Below are 18,101 nucleotides of genomic sequence, written 5' to 3'. Positions count from 1 at the left end.
CTGCATCAGCTTCAGCCACTTCATATTTAAGCAGAGGGCATCTCCTCGCAGGGCCCTTTTCAGCAAAATTTGGACCCCTTTAATGGTTTAACGGTTTACAGGCCACTTTAACAATCTACTTGGTGCCATTCCACCAGGCTGTAAAGGCTGCAAAGAGGTACCTGCGAGTCACTGCTGTACCGTCATCCTCGAGGTGAGGGGGTCCCCCTGCTTCCACAACACCGTTCTTCTCACAGGGAAAAACCAGGAGTGCACGTACGATGTCGCTGAATCCTATATGCTCCGCCCCAGCCCCGGAGCCGGCACAAAGCCGACCCCACTCCCAGTCGGACCAGACCAGCCCTGCTTCATCCACCTATTTCAGGAGCGCAGCACCCAGACATCCCGGGCATAACCAAACAGGGGAGGGCCGCATCTCGGCTAAGCTTCCAGACCCATAGTACACGAGTGGGGGGAGGGAGCACGGCACGTCAACGTCTTAATATCATGCCGCTATGTTGTTCACATATTCGTTCCTCAACATTGTTAATAACTATTTCTTTACATTCTAACATGTGCTTTCGATTTTAGATGTTATGTTTTTGATTAATTTTAACCTATAAGGTTGCAGGAAGGCCCCTTTAGTCCTGGGGCAAACTAATCTGGATCGGGACAGACAGCAGCAGCAGGTAAAGGAAATAGTGGAGTAAACAGCCTACACAAAACTCAGCAGGATCAGGACAGACAGTAGCAGCAGCAGGTAAATGGCATTGGTGCAGTATAAGGCAGCATGTTCTTTTTTGGCAGCAGGAATGTATTCCAATGCATACAAATTGCAATATATTCCTTTGACAATTTTTATTTCAAAGGATTTTTAAGATTGTAAAGCCCACAAGAATTTTATATATATATATATATATATATATATATATATATACATACATACATACATACAAAGTATGTGAACCCTTTGGAATAATATTGATTTCTGCACAAATTGGTCATAAAATGTTATCTGATCTTCATCTAAGTCACAACAATAGACAATCACAGTCTGCTTAAACTAATAACATACAAAGACTTAATGATTTTAATGTTACCATGTTTTTATTGAACACACCATGTAAACATTCACAGTGCAGGTGGAAAAATTATGTGAACCCCTAGACTAATGACATCTCGAAGAGCTAATTGGAGTGAGGTGTCAGCCAACTGGAGTCCAATCAATGAGATGAGATTGGGGGTATTGGTTACAGCTGCCCGCCCCTATAAAAAACACACACCAGTTCTGGGTTTGCTTTTCACAAGAAGCATTGCCTGATGTGAATGATGCCTGCACAAAAGAGCTCTTAGAAGACCTACTAATAAAATTTGTTGACTTGCATAAAGCTGGAAAGGGTTATAAAAGTATCTCCAAAAGCCTTGCTGTTCATCAGTCCATTGTAAGACAAATTGTCTATAAATGGAGAAAGTTCAGCACTGCTGCTACTCTCCCTAGGAGTGACCGTCCTGTAAGGATGACTGCAAGAGCACAGTGCAGACTGCTCAATGAGGTGAAGAAGAATGCTAGAGTGTTTAGCTAAAGACTTACAAAAGTCTCTGGCATATGCTAACATCCCTGTTAGCACATCTACGAATCTACGCTACGGAAAACACTAAAAAAGAATGGCTTTCATATTAGTATTCCACAGAGGAATCCACTGCTGTCCAAAAAAACATTGCTGCATTGGTGCCCAAGAGCACCTGGATGTTCCACAGCAGTACTGGCAAAATATTCTGTGGACATATGAAACCAAAGTTGAGTTGTTTGGAAGAAACACACAACACTATGTGTGGAGAAAAAGAGGAACAGCACACCAACATCAAACCCTCATCCCAACTGTGAAGTATGGTAGTGGGGGCATCATGGTTTGGGTCTGCTTTGCTGCATCAGGGCCTGGACGGATTGCTATCATCGAAGGAAAATTTATCCCCAAGTTTATCAAGACATTTTGCAGGAGAACTTATGGCCATCTGTCCACCAGCTTAAGCTCAACAGAAGATAGGTGCTGCAACAGGACAACAACCCAAAGCATAGAATTAAATCAACAACAGTATGGCTTAAACAGAAGAAAATACGCCTTCTGGAGTGGCCCAGTCAGAGTTCTGACCTCATCCCGATTGAGATGCTGTGGCATGACCTCAAGAAAGCGATTCACACCAGACATCCCAAGAATATTGCTGAACTGAAACAGTTCCGTAAAGAGGAATCGTCAAGAATTACTCTTGACCGTTGTGCATGTCTGATCTGCAACTACAGGAAACATTTGGTTGAAGTTATTGCTGCCAAAGGAGGTTCAACCAGTTATTAAATCCAAGGGTTCACATACTTTTTCCACCTGCACTGTGAATGTTTACATGGTGTGTTCAATAAAAACATGGTAGCATTTAAATATTTATGTGTTATTAGTTTAAGCAGAATGTGATTGTCTATTGTTGTGACTTAGATGAAGATCAGATCACATTTTATGATCAATTTGTGCAGAAATCCATATCATTCCAAAGGGTTCACATACTTTTTCTTGCAACTGTGTATATATATATATATATATATATATATATATATATATATATCTATATACAGTTGCAAGAAAAAGTATGTGAACCCTTTGTAATGATATGGATTTCTGCACAAATTGGTCATAAAATGTGATCTGATCTTCATGTAAGTCACAACAATAGACAATCACAGTCTGCTTAAACTAATAACATACAAAGACTTAAATGTTACCATGTTTTTATGGAACACACCATGTAAACATTCACAGTGCATGTGGAAGTATATGAACCCCTAGACTAATGACATCTCCAAGAGCTAATTGGAGTGAGGTGTCAGCCAACTGGAGTCCAATCAATGAGATGAGATTGGGGGTATTGGTTACAGCTGCCCGCCCCTATAAAAAACACACACCAGTTCTGGGTTTGCTTTTCACAAGAAGCATTGCCTGATGTGAATGATGCCTGCACAAAAGAGCTCTTAGAAGACCTACTAATAAAATTTGTTGACTTGCATAAAGCTGGAAAGGGTTATAAAAGTATCTCCAAAAGCCTTGCTGTTCATCAGTTCACTGTAAGACAAATTGTCTATAAATGGAGAAAGTTCAGCACTGCTGCTACTCTCCCTAGGAGTGGCCGTCCTGTAAAGATGACTTCAAGAGCACAGCGCAGACTGCTCAATGAGGTGAAGAAGAATCCTAGAGTGTCAGATAAAGACTTACAAAAGTCTCTGGCATATGTTAACATCCCTGTTAGAGAATCTACGATACATAAAACACTAGACAAGAATAGATTTAATGGGAGAATACCACAGAGGAAGCCACTGCTGTCCCAAAAAAAACATTGCTGCACGTTTACAGTTTGTACAAGAGCACCTGGATGTTCCACAGCAGTACTGGCAAGATATTCTGTGTACAGATGAAACCAAAGTTGAGTTGTTTGGAAGAAACACACAACACTATGGGCCAGATTTATCATGACTCTGACAGCTCACTCCACTTTCACATATGGCTAAAGTCAGTTTTAGTCAAGTCAGATTTATGATCTGCCCTTTAAGACTGTAATAAATGTGGTTTGACGGTAGCAGTTTATCCATCAGTAAGCAGCTTTACAAAAGTCGCACATCTTTACGAAAAAGTTGCACGTTTTTATGAAAAAGTCGCACGTTTTTATGAAAAAGTCGCATGTTCTATTAAAAAGTCTCATATGATAAGCATGTTCCTCACTGGAGTGAAATTGCGACTTTTTTGCGACTTTTTAAATAGTCCCAATAGTAAATCTGTCTAGAGATTAATTTACATAAGAAAACACGCCCACTTTCAGAAAACTGGCGAGCATAGTGCAGAGCAGAAAAAAGTCGCAAATTTGTGCGCAGTTTTAGCGTTTGCGCAATTTTTGGGGGACTTTTTCACTCCATTATTCTGACCTGAGCTAATGATAAATCTGGCCCTATGTGTGGAGGAAAAGAGGCACAGTATACCAACATCAAAACCTTATCCCAACTGTGAAGTATGGTGGTGGGGGCATCATGGTTTTGGGCACTGCTTTGCTGCATCAGGGCCTGGACGGATTACTATCATCGAACAAAAAATGAATTCCCAAGTTTATCAAGACATTTTGCAGGAGAACTTAAGGCCATCTGTCCACCAGCTGAAGCTCAACAGAAGTTAGGTGTTGCAACAGGACAACGACCCAAAGCATAGAAGTAAATCAACAACAAAATGGCTTAAACAGAAGAAAATACACCTCAGAGTCCAGACCTCAACCCAATTGAGATGCTGTGGCATGACCTCAAGAAAGCGATTCACATCAGACATCCCAAGAATATTGCTGAACTGAAACAGTTCTGTAAAGAGGAATGGTCAAGGATTACTCCTGACCCTTGTGCATGTCTGATCTGTAACTACAGGAAATGTTTGGTTGAAGTTATTGCTGCCAAAGGAGGTTCAACCAGTTATTAAATCCAAGGGTTCACATACTTTTTCTACCTGCACTGTGAATGTTTACATGGTGTGTTCAATAGAAACATGGTAACATTTAAGTCTTTGTGTGTTATTAGTTTAAGCAGACTGTGATTGTCTATTGTTGCGACTTAGATGAAGATCTGATCACATTTTTATGACCAATTTGTGCAGAAATCCATATCATTCCAAAGGGTTCACATACTTTTTCTTGCAACTGTATATATATATATATATATATATATATATATATATATATATATATTTAAAAACTCATGACACGGCATCGCCTTAAGAAAATGTGCGTTTATTCAACCAAAAGTGATGTTTTAGTCCACACAATGGGACCTTTCTCAAGCAGCAACAAAAGTGAATGGTGCCAATTACAAATACAAACTCAGGTGATTATTTATTGAAAACTATTAATAATTGAATTAGATTTAATGTTTTTTATTCGTATTGTGTCTAAATATAAAAAATAATGTAAAAAAAAAATCAATAATATACAAGTATCCATACTGTTAAGAGATTATTAACTTCTATTAAAGTATGTGAATTCATATTATCTCCTTAATTCATCACAATTCCAGATTAAAAAAAATGTCAAAAAGCTATTTTGTCACAGTGTACCGATTAAAAACATAATGGAGTCGGCCAAGAACTAACCAGCATTGATCCAATTTAGGATCCCGTTTGGTTAACAGCTCATGTTTGCGCATTGCTTCGGCAATACATAAAGAATGTGATGCAATAATGTGATTGCATCGAAGGAGGAACACACACAGGCCGCTAGTGTCCATAGACAAGGCATTCACATGATAACAGATCACGTTTTCGCACCAGCTTGAAGGCAAGCTGAGCCACAAATGCATCCTATCTATGCGGTCACATGATAGACAAACCTTGGAAATGATAAGAATAACTCCCAAAATGGTGACATGGCTTCAAGAATATTATATATACCACAGTTTATATTGAAAAATGAAAAGCTTTCATTCTATAAAAATCTCATGTGCACAGTATAATTTCATTGTTGTCAAGAAGTAACATTAAATAAAAATGCATATATAGATTTATACATTTGGCAATAATGATCCATTCCCAAAACAGCATTACCACGTGGAGAGGTCAACATGGAAGTCAGGCATCCTGTTCAGGACGACAGAAAACACTATGTTCGAACCTAAATCCTGAATAAAAAAATAATAATAAAATAATAAAATTTAATTAGGGTCCTCAATCAGTCCTGTACAATGTTAACTGCACAAGACTTTTTGACAAGAGAAGCCCACATGCGGTCCTCACCTAGTTTTAGTAAGAACCACACCATGGCCACTCAAAATCCAAGTAAAGCAAAACTATAACAGATGAATGAAGCGTAACACCACATGATTGTATTATATATATATATATATATATATATATATATATACACACACACACACACACACACACACACACACTGCCTGTCCAAAATAAAAGTCACCAAAAAAAAAAGGTCACACACTCTAATAATTCATTAGACCTGCTTTAGCTGCGGCATTGTTTTGATAAGCTTCTGCAATGTCACATGATTTATTTTCATCCAGTGTTGCATTAATTTCTCACCAAGATCTTGCATTGATGATGGCACAGTCTGACCGCTGGGCAAAGCCTTCTCCAGCACATCCAAAGATTCTCAATGGGGTTAAGGTCTGGACTCTGTGGTGGCCAATCCATGTGTGAAAATGATGTCTCATGCTCCCTGAACCACTCTTTCACAATTTGAGCCCGATGAATCCTGGCATTGTCATCTTGGAATATTCCCGTGCCATCAGGGAAGAAAGAATCCATTGATGGAATAACCTGGTCATTCAATATGTTTAGGTAGTCAGCTGACCTCATTCTTGGCGCACATACTGTTGCTGAACCTAGACCTGACAAAGTGTAACAACCCCAGATCATAGCAGTGCCGCAACAGGCTTGTACAGTAGGCACTAGGCATGATGGGTGCATCACTTCATATGCCTCTCTTCTTACCGTGATGCGCCCATCACTCTGGAACAGTGTAAATTATGACTCATCAGACCACTTGACCTTCTTCCATTGCTCCAGAGTCCAATCTTTATGCTCCCTAGCAAATTGAAGCCTTTTTTCTGGTTTGCCTCATTAGTGGTTTTCTTACGGCTACACAGCTGTTCAGTCCCAATCCCTTGCATTCCCTTCACATTGTGTGTGGAAATGCTCTTATTTCCACTATTAAACATAACCCTGAGTACTTCTGTTGTTTTTCTTTGATTTGATTTCACCAAACAATCATTCAGGATTTTTTTCCTGCCACATTTTTTTACTCAAATACGATGGGTCGCTCCAGTTTTTAATAATGCGTTGGACAGTTCTTAACCCAATTTTAGTAGTTTCTCCAATCTCTTTAGATGTTTTCTCTGCTTGATGCATGCCAATGATTTGACCCTTCTCAAACAGACTAACATCTTTTCCACGACCACGAGATGTGTCTTTCGACATGGTTGTTTAAGAAATGAGAAGCAACTCATTGCACCAGTTGGGGTTAAATAACTTGTTGCCAGCTGAACGATAATCGCCCATGCAGTAATTATCCAATAGGAGGCTCATACCTATTTGCTTAGTTAAATCCAGGTGGCGACTTATTTATGGACAGGCAGTGTACATATATATATATATATATATATATATATATATGTATATGCAAATATTGACAATATATGATGAACAGAGCACAAACATATGCGCATAAAATGAATCATGCACACCAGTTTAAGAGAATTCTAACACTCAATATTTGATAAAGTCAAAGTGCGAATAAGTGCTCTGCAAGCAAATGTGTATAGGGAAAATACTTTAAATAACATAAAATACGTAAAAATAAAAAATTCTAATCTTGATCTAAGAGGACCAGGTCCATATGGAGTAGGAGGTTGAGGAGGCGGTGGATGTGGCGGTGTAGGTGGAAGTGGCGGTGGAGGAGGAGGAGGTAGCCTACACTGCTTTTTGGTTTAAAATTTATTTATATTTTTTAAATTAGGGTACAGCCCAAAACATTGGGAAATATAACCCTCCAGTCGTGCCAAACACACGTTCAGACAATACACCGGCTGCAGGGCAGGTCAGCACCTCCAAGGCGTAAAGGGCAAGCTCAGGCCATGTCCCCAATTTGGAGACCCAGAAGTTGCAGGGGCTGACCCCCAGGGGCGTAGCGTGGGGGGGGGGGCAGGAGGGGCCGTTGCCCCGGGTGCCAAATTGCAGGGGGCGCCAGGCAGCCGAAATTTCAATGAGGACTACATTATGCCTCATAGGTTTCAGGCCACTAGACCTGAAGCCTATAAGGCAGTAGAGCGATGCAGGACTCGGTCACGATAACCTCACTGTGACCTCCTGCATCGGATCTCGCGAGATGACGCGATGACGCAGCGCAGGAAGGCAGAGTTAGGCGTTCGGGACGCCACAAGCGGGGATGGAGAGAGGCAAGAATGTTTTTTTATGTTACCTTACCTAATTGCAGAGGCACTGGGGCAGTATGGGGGGTGGGAGAGGAGAGGACTGGAGCAGAAAGAGGCTATCCTATTGAATGGCAAGGTAATAAGAGGGTGGAGAGGCGGCCATTATATTAATAACAAAGATGGGGCCATTATATTAATAATAAAGAGGGGGCTAGTACATTATTATTATTATTATTATTATTAATGTAATGGCCCCTCTTTATTATTAATATAATGGCCCCTCTTTATTATTAATATAATGGCCCCCTCTTTATTATTAATATAATGCCCCCCTCTTTATTATTAATGTAATGACCCCCTCTTTATTATTAATATAATGGCCCCCTCTTTATTATTAATGTACTGGCCCCCTCTTTATTATTAATGTACTGGCCCCCTCTTTATTATTAATATAATGGCCCCCTCTTTATTATTAATGTACTGGCCCCCTCTTTATTATTAATATAATGGCCCCCTCTTTATTATTAATGTAATGGCCCACTCTTTATTATTAATATAATGGCCCCCTCTTTATTATTAATATAATGGCCCCCTCGTTATTATTAATGTACTGGCCCCCTCTTTATTATTAATATAATGGCCCCCTGTTTATTATTAATGTAATGACCCCCTCTTTATTATTAATATAATGGCCCCCTCTTTATTATTAATGTACTGGCCCCCACCCTGCCGCATTCTGGCCCCAGACTTCAGGTCACACTGTGTTCTGAGTTCTGGGGCCTCACACCCATCTACTACATTACGTTATCTCTGTGAGGTGTTACAGAGGACTGCAAGTGATCTACTACAGTATCTGTTAAAAGTGGCGTGCGCAATTTTTGGCTTGCCCCAGGTGCTGGCAACCCACGCTACGCCACTGCTGACCCCTGTCAGTTAATTCGTGTAGGCGTGTGCATACTTACTGCCTCACCATGTCACACGTCTCCATGATGTTCACGATCCAATTTGATAACTGCTCTATCAACTTTCGATGTTATTTTATGTGCCTACCATGGTGATTACAGGTGGTGGGGAATCAGGGTTCCAGGCCGGAGAGGGAGCATGAGGAAATGAGACCAAATTTAAGGGAGATAAATTGATTTTTAAAAATGGGGATCGATAAGAAATGTGGGAAAAGCTATTGAGGCGCAAATGTGGGACAAAGTATTGCAGCTTAAATGTGGTACAACTTGTTTAAGTTTAAGCATTGAATCAAAGGAGGTGGTGCGCATCAATTAAAGAAGCATTTCAGAAATGTTATTCCCTGTCACCTATGCAGAGCAGGGGTTTATTCACATCTAAAATTGTATAATGTCAACCCAAGAATGTAACAGAAAAATTACAGAAATTAATTAACGTGTCTACTTGGTAGAGCAGGGGTCTATGACAGAAAATAATTGTTTATTGTCACCCTAAAATGTAAAATAAAAATTATTGAAATTTATTAATCTGTCAACTAGGTAGAGGAGGGGTATATTACACCCAAAAATTTGTGAATTTGACCCTAAAATATAAGTGACAAACGTTATATTTTTTTTTTACCGGTCTAATAGGTATAGCAGTGGTACTTCACACCAAAAAATTGCTGAATTTCACCAGAAAATGTAACTGACAATTTTTTTTTTGTTAACCGGCCTACTAGGTATAGCAGTGGTACATCACACCCAAAAAATAGTGAATTTTAGCATATAATGTAACAGACAATTTTTTATATTGTTTAACCTGTCTACTAGGTATAGCAGTGGTACTTCACACCCAAAAATTGTTGAATTTCAACTGAAAATGTAACTGACAAATATATTTTTTTTGTTAACCGGCCTGCTAGGTATAGCAGTGGTACTATACACCCAAAAATTGGTTAATTTCACCAGAAAATGTTAATGACAATTTTTTATTTTTTTTATTAACCGGCATACTAGGTATAGCAGTGGTACTATACACCCAAAAATTGGTGAATTTCACCCAAAAATGTTAATGACAATTTAATTTAATTTTTTTTAACTGGCCTACTAGGTATAGCAATGGTATTATACACCCATAAATTGGTGAATTTCACCAGAAAATGTAAATGAAATTTTTTTTTTATTTTTTTTAACCGGCCTACTAGGTATAGCAGTGGTACTATACACCCAAAGATTTGTTAATTTCACCAGAAAATGTGAATGACAATTTTTTATTTGTTTTTTTAACCGTCATACTAGGTATAGCAGTGGTACTATACACCCCAAAATTGGTGAATTTCACCAGAAAATGTAAATGACAAAGTAGTGAAATGATAAAAAATAAAACACGTACAAAAAAAAATTGGATTTATGAGGTGGAGTACCATATGGAGTAGGCATTTGAGGAAGCGGTGGACATAGCGGAGTAGATGGAAGCGGCCGTGGATGAGGACGAGATAGCCAACACAGGTTTTTGGTTTTAATTTAATTTTGTAATATTAAAGTACACTCCAAAAGAGTGTGAAATATCCAAAATACAAACATGGGCAATTGCGCTGCAGTATAACAATGGCTGCTTAGTGCCGGTATACATGTCTATTCTGCACAAGGTACGGACAAGTCCTGTGTGATCCATGCCTGGCTCATTTTAATGAATGTGAGCTTGTCCACATTAGCTGTGGACAGGCGGCTGCACTTGTCTGTGATGATGCCCCCTGCCGTGCTAAACACACATTCAGATAATACACTGGCTGCAGAGCAGGCCAGCACCTCCAAGGTGTAAAGGGCAAACTCAGGCCATGTGCCCAATTTGGAGACCCAGAAGTTGAAGGGGGCAGACCCATCATTCATTACGTGTAGGAGTGTGTACACATAATGCTCCACCATGTTGGTGAAATGCTGCCTCCTGCTAAGACATTCCATATCAGCTGGTGGTGCTGGTTGTTGTGGCGTGCCGCTCTGCAGAGGACGGCCGCTCTGCTTTTGCACCCTGCTCCCTCTTCTGCTGTGCTGGTGGCTCTGTGCAACCACCGCCTCTTCCTCCAAAATACATAGATCACTTTCATGATTTTGATTCCATGTGGGGTCGAGGACCTCATCATCCTCCACATCATCTTCCACCCAGTCTTCGCCCCTGACTTCCTTGTCGGTCTGCACACTTTCGAAAGCCCCAGCAGTTGGCACCTGTGTTTCGTCATCATCCGAGACGTTCTGCGATGGTCTTCCCATGTACTCATCTTGAAAAATAAGTGGTTGGGCATCGGTGCACTCAATCTCTTCCACTTCTGGGGCAGATCTAGGTGGATGGCCCTGGGAAACCCTGCTAACAGAGTCATCAAAAAGCAGAAGAGACTGCTGCATGACTTGGGGCTCAGACTGCTTGGCTGATTTGCAAGGGGGTGAGGTGAAAGACTGATGGACATCAGCTGCAGGCGCCAACTGTATTCTTTTAGCAGGAAACTGAGTGGGAGACAATGTGAAGGAACTGGATCCACTGTCAGCAACCCAATCTACTATCGCCTGTACTTGTTCAGGCCTCACCATTTATAGAGCAGCATTCGGCCCGACCAAATACCGCTGCAGGTTTTGTCGCCTACTCGCACCTGAGGAAGGGGTTTGACTTGTGCGTGTAGCTGGCACAGATCGACCCCGTCCTCTCCCTGCAACAGGAGCTCCTCCAGCAGCACCACGACCTGGGCTACGTCCCTTATTTGACACTCTCCTCATATTTTTGAAATTTAGGATCTTGCCATAAATGGGTGTTTAATTAATAGCAAAATAGAACGACAGTATGTAGAGGGAGTATCTCACAGGGCCTGAACCAGTTTAGGCCTAAATTAAATATTTCTTTGCACAAAATGGCTGTATTTTAAATGGCTGTATTTCAAATGCCTGCATCAACCCCCTGTATGTAGAGGGAGTATCTCACAGGGCCTGAACCTCTGTAGGCCTGAACTAAATATTTATTTGCCCAAAATGGCTGTATTTCAAATGCCTGAATCAAACCCCTGTATGTAGAGGCAGTATCTCACAGGGTCTGAACCATTGTAGGCCTGAAGTAAATATTTATTTGCCCAAAATGGCTGTATTTCAAATGGCTGTATTTCAAATCCCTGAATCAAACCCCTGTATGTAGAGGGAGTATCTCACAGGGCCTGAACCAGTGTAGGCCTGAAGTAAAAATTTCTTGCCCAAAATGGCTGTATTTTAAATGGCTGTATTTCAAATCCCTGAATCAAACCCCTGTATGTAGAGGGGGTATCTTAGAGATGATGTATTCTACATTGCTACATCATCTTAGAGATGATGTATTCTACTTTGCACATCGCTATGATCCGATCAGAGAGCTTATTGTTAAATCGGGGTATTACCCTAATATGAACTAACCGATCAAAACTATTAATAACAAATTTGATTCTATAAAAATACTGCCTGATCAATTGCGCCTAAGATACGATGATATTGACAGAACCAGTTATGTAACGAAATTTCCCTGGTGAAAAGTTAGGCAATATATTGGGTCTTCAGGGGTATTTGCGAGATTGAGCGAATGTAGGCACGGAGCACATTGTTTTTGCGCTACAATGAAGCTGATTTGTCAGTTTTAGAACATTTTGCGGATACTGATTTAGTTTGAACAAAAGAGAACGATTCTTTACCTATAAAGAGAAAAATTCACCCCGATAATTATGCAGGATTTTATACAATGTTTGTTTATACCGATATCATTCAGCATCAACTAGTTGGCGATAGTTAGGTACAGCAGTACAAATAGCTAAATAGTCGTGCAAAAAGTATAACAGGCCGGACTATATACAGTACCTCTCTGCAAACATCACTTTGATACCATTACAATATCGATTCTCATAGATCAAACTAAACCTGTTAAATTAAAATATGGGAAAACTATAGTGCGATTTAACTTTAGACCTAACGCTGTCATGACGCATTAAAATGTTGTCCCATAGAGTGTACGGCGACCCGGATGCGTATACACATTATTACATAGCACAAGCTGGTCATGGTTTGGACGGCTTTTTACATCGCATAATTCATGCATGGTTCTGGTCTCGTCGGGATATTTTGTGGGCTGTTCCAGCGAGTCGTTCCTCTATTCAAGAAAGGTGTGGAACTTGTAAAACTGTACATAAAAACAGCTGCCAGGAATATTGCTAAAAATTTTGTCGCTACGGCATCGACCGACGTTATGGATCGAATAAATAAACCTACACAAGGGCAGGAAGGGTCTGGCACTGTGCAAATTCGGAGAGAAACGCTGAAAAGAAGCTACCTGTTATGAATAAAGTAGAGCCGACTAAGAGACGTCACCGCCAGAAAACAAGAAGCCGTTCACCGAGCGACATCTTCTAATTAACAGCTATGGCTTTTGTACATGATGCATCCGCCGAGTACGGAAAATCAGAGTTGGATATCTTTCAAATACTGTCCACGCAAACAAATATTGAAAAATCCTTTTATGTAGAGGTACAAACGATAGAGGCTATTGCCGACAACGCTCCTTTGGAGTTCTTCATCTCGGTCAGTGGTTAATATTATTTTGACCTAAATAACACTCTGTTACACGTCGTTTGCAGAATCGTTACTCCAGATAACACAACCATACCCGACGGATCCCGCGTCGCCCTTTTTAACTACCCTGTTTCCAGCATTTTTAATCAATTAGACATAACGCTCGGCGACACATTGATTTCAAGAAGCGACAACCTTTATACGTTTAGTTCTTATATAGAATTCCTAATAAATTATAATTCACAGACTTTAGCGGCTCAATTTGCAGCCTGCTTATTCTATAAAAATACTATGGGGCATCATGATGACAGGGCTCTCGGCGGTCGTAATGTTGGTTTCATCAAGAGAGCTCTGTATATGACTTGCTCTAGAAGTGTTACATTTATTGGTCCCATTTACGCCAATATATTTAATCAGCCTAGCTCTAAAGATAAAGTTGACTAGAAACAAAGATTCCTTCTGTCTTATGTCTGCCAAGGCGACCAATTTTAAAGTCCAAATACAGCACGCTTCACTGTTTGTCAAAAGAGTTCAAGTATCGCCCGCTGTGAGAATCAGACACAGTCATGCTCTGTTAACCGCTAACGCAAAGTACTCGGTCGATCGCGTGTCGCTTAAAGTGTATAGCATCCCCGCCGATACTCGCATATCTAACCATGATACATCCCAAAAACAGTAATACTAGCGTTTGTGGACAACAAATCATTTTCCGGGAACTACCAAAGAAATCCTTTGTGCTTTAATCACTATAATGTTAATTATGCAGCTATATATTTGGGTGGACAACAGATAACCGCAAAGCCGTTTCAGCCTAACTTTCAAGACGATTCGGCTGTTCGTGAATATATGTCGCTCGTACACATTTCGGGGAAGCAAAAGGCTGACAAAGTTTAATCTGTGGATCGGTCAGAATTTTTGAATGGCTACACTTTGTTCGCTTTTGATTTATCGCCGGATCAAGAGCCTGATGGACATTTCTCTCTAGTAAAAACTGGAAATCTCAGAGCTGAAATTAGATTTGCTGAGCCGGGTCTAAACATTATTAAAGAGGACCTTTCACCAGAATTAAACTTCTAAAGTAACTATACACTACGTGCAGAATTATTAGGCAAATGAGTATTTTGACCACATCATCCTCTTTATGCAGGTTGTCTTACTCCAAGCTGTATAGGCTCGAAAGCCTACTACCAATTAAGCATATTAGGTGATGTGCATCTCTGTAATGAGAAGGGGTGTGGTCTAATGACATCAACACCCTATATCAGGTGTGCATAATTATTAGGCAACTTCCTTTCCTTTGGCAAAATGGGTCAAAAGAAGGACTTGACAGGCTCAGAAAAGTCAAAAATAGTGAGATATCTTGCAGAGGGATGCAGCACTCTTAAAATTGCAAAGCTTCTGAAGCGTGATCATCGAACAATCAAGCGTTTCATTCAAAATAGTCAACAGGGTCGCAAGAAGCGTGTGGAAAAACCAAGGCGCAAAATAACTGCCCATGAACTGAGAAAAGTCAAGCGTGCAGCTGCCAAGATGCCACTTGCCACCAGTTTGGCCATATTTCAGAGCTGCAACATCACTGGAGTGCCCAAAAGCACAAGGTGTGCAATACTCAGAGACATGGCCAAGGTAAGAAAGGCTGAAAGACGACCACCACTGAACAAGACACACAAGCTGAAACGTCAAGACTGATTTTTCTAAGGTTTTATGGACTGATGAAATGAGAGTGAGTCTTGATGGGCCAGATGGCTGGATTGGTAAAGGGCAGAGAGCTCCAGTCTGACTCAGACGCCAGCAAGGTGGAGGTGGAGTACTGGTTTGGGCTGGTATAATCAAAGATGAGCTTGTGGGGCCTTTTTGGGTTGAGGATGGAGTCAAGCTCAACTCCCATGCCTACTGCCAGTTTCTGGAAGACACCTTCTTCAAGCAGTGGTACAGGAAGAATTCTGCAAGATAAGAAAAACATGATTTTCATGCAGGACAATGCTCCATCACACGCGTCCAAGTACTCCACAACGTGGCTGGCAAGAAAGGGTATAAAAGAAGAAAATCTAATGACATGGCCTCCTTGTTCACCTGATCTGAACCCCATCGAGAACCTGTGGTCCATCATCAAATGTGAGATTTACAAGGAGGGAAAACAGTACACCTCTCTGAACAGTGTCTGGGAGGCTGTGTTTGCTGCTGCACGCAATGTTGATGGTGAACAGATCAAAACACTGACAGAATCCATGGATGGCAGGCTTTTGAGTGTCCTTGCAAAGAAAGGTGGCTATATTGGTCACTGATTTGTTTTTGTTTTGTTTTTGAATGTCAGAAATGTATATTTGTGAATGTTGAGATGTTATATTGGTTTCACTGGTAAAAATAAATAATTGAAATGGGTATATATTTGTTTTTGGTTAAGTTGCCTAATAATTATGTACAGTAATAGTCACCTGCACACACAGATATCCCCCTAAAATAGCTAAAACTAAAAACAAACTAAAAACTACTTCCAAAAATATTCAGCTTTGATATTAATGAGTTTTTTGGGTTCATTGAGAACATGGTTGTTGTTCAATAATAAAATTAATCCTCAAAAATACAACTTGCCTTATAATTCTGCACTCCCTGTACAGGCATGTAGAGCGGCGCCCAGGGACCGCCCTGCACTTACTGTTATACCTGGGCGCCGCTTCGTTCTCCCGTAATTGCCTGAATTTTAAGACTATCAAAAAATGTATAAAAACAGACAAATACAGGATACCGTTAGTTCGGTCTGTGGACATTGCTGCATCTATATCTTGCATTGTATCGCTAAAGGACTGTCTCTTGAAAATGTATAAAAAATATGTACGTTGTACGTACCTTTGTAACAAAGCACATGAAACAATTATGTATTGCGGGGACCCGCTCTGGTAGACAGGATTAGCGGATGCAGTATAGAGGCAACACGTTCTTTGGATCAAACAGCTCAGTGTTTTATTCACACTTTAGGCAAGTGACAAAACAAGCAGTCATATTCAAACAAAAATGTCACCTTGCGGTGTTGGTGGTAATTCACACCATGCAGCAATTCTGCCTCAAAGAGTCCTTGCTGATAGCAGTACCAACCTGTTTTACTGCCAAACAGGTAACAAGCCTTAATCCAGATACAAGGCTCCCAGATTACAACACAGAGACATCGCTTCTGAGCCCAGCTGCCTATTTAAAGACAGCCAGGTGCTGCCAAAACCCGAATCTGCACATAAAATCCGGTATTTGACCTCACCTGGCTGTAAGTCAGCCCAGCAGCACATGCTTGGAGGAAAATATCTATTTTCCCAAACAAAACCTCTCACTGTGTCACATACCCCCCCCCCCCCCCACTCCCTTTTGTTCACACACGCCAGACAGTGAATCCGGAACAGGGCATCCGTGTTTCCCTGTAACTGGCCTGCCCTGTGTTCCACCAAAAACGTAAAGTTTTGTAGGAGAGAGAAACCATCGGGTGACCCGGGCATTTCTGTCCTTGGCCTGGCTCATCCACTTGAGAGGGGAGTTGTCAGCCACCAGGCAGAATTTTCTCCCTAATAAATTATAGCGGAGATATTCTAGTGTCCACTTGATAGCCAGGCACTCTCTCTCCACTATACTATACCGGGTCTCGGCTTGGGTGAGCTTACAGCTGAGGAAGAAAAACGGGATGCTCCTCCCCGTTGACTTCCTGAGACAGTACAGCACAGAGGCCTTCTTCGGAGGCATCGCTCTGTACTAAAAATTCCCTTTTGAAGTCGGGCGTCACCAAAACCGGGGACCCGCACAGGGCTTACTTCAAAGCGGAGAAAGTCTCTTCCGCCCGATCACCCCAGCGAACCATCATTGACTTGTGTCACTTCAAGAGTCCTGTCAAGGGCAGGGCTAGAGTAGCAAAGTGGTGAACAAACCTCATGTAATAGTCCACCATTCCCAGGAATGACTTTATTTGCCTAGTGGTGGCAGGTCGGGGCCAATTCCCTATCGCCTCTACTTTGTTTACTTGGGATTTGATGACTCTGCGCCCAATGACATACCCAGGTACTTAGTCTCTTTTAACCCTATCACACATTTTATTGGGTTAGCGGTTAGGCCAGCTTTCTGAAGAGAGTCCATTACAGCCTTCACTTTGGGTAGGTGACTTTCCCAGTTGTTACTGTGGGTGACAATATCGTCCAGGTAAGCCTGAAGTGTACTGACGATGTGGACGAAGCACAATGTCCATTAGTCGCTGAAAATTGGAGGGGGTGCCATGCAGACCAAAGGGTAAGACCTGATATTTATACAGCCCTTCAGGCGTGATGAAGGCAGTTTTCGCTTTGGCAGCCTCTGTTAAGGACACCTGCCAGTACCCTTTCGTGAGGTCCAAAGCAGAAAAATACCGGGCTTGTCCTAACCTCTCGATGAGCTCTTCCACCCGTGGCATGGGATACGCATTGAATTTGAAAACCTTGTTAAGTTTTTGAAATTCATTACAAAACCGCAACTTCCCGTCCGGCTTGGGTATCAATACTATAGGACTGGCCCACTCACTTTTTGACTCCTCAATGACGTCTAGCTGCAAAATGAGCTGCACCTCCACCGATATGGCTTGTCGCTGAGCCTCATGTTCTTGGTATGGTTTTAATCTGACTTTTGTCTGAGGCTCAGTGACAATGTCATGC

General features: G+C 41.2%; 1 protein-coding gene across 1 annotated transcript in view; it reads right to left on the bottom strand.

Moving 5' to 3' along the window:
* The window catches only part of LOC122945407 (carboxypeptidase O-like), a 383,815-nt gene that overhangs the window by 149,629 nt on the left and 216,085 nt on the right, over positions 1-18,101 (bottom strand). The gene's annotated exons all lie outside the window — the stretch shown is intronic.

This window comes from Bufo gargarizans, chromosome 8 (assembly GCF_014858855.1).
Source record: "Bufo gargarizans isolate SCDJY-AF-19 chromosome 8, ASM1485885v1, whole genome shotgun sequence".
Classification (NCBI taxonomy): Eukaryota; Metazoa; Chordata; class Amphibia; order Anura; family Bufonidae; genus Bufo; species Bufo gargarizans.
The sequence above is the reverse complement of the archived record's forward strand: the minus strand, read 5'-3'. Positions and strand labels throughout refer to the sequence as shown.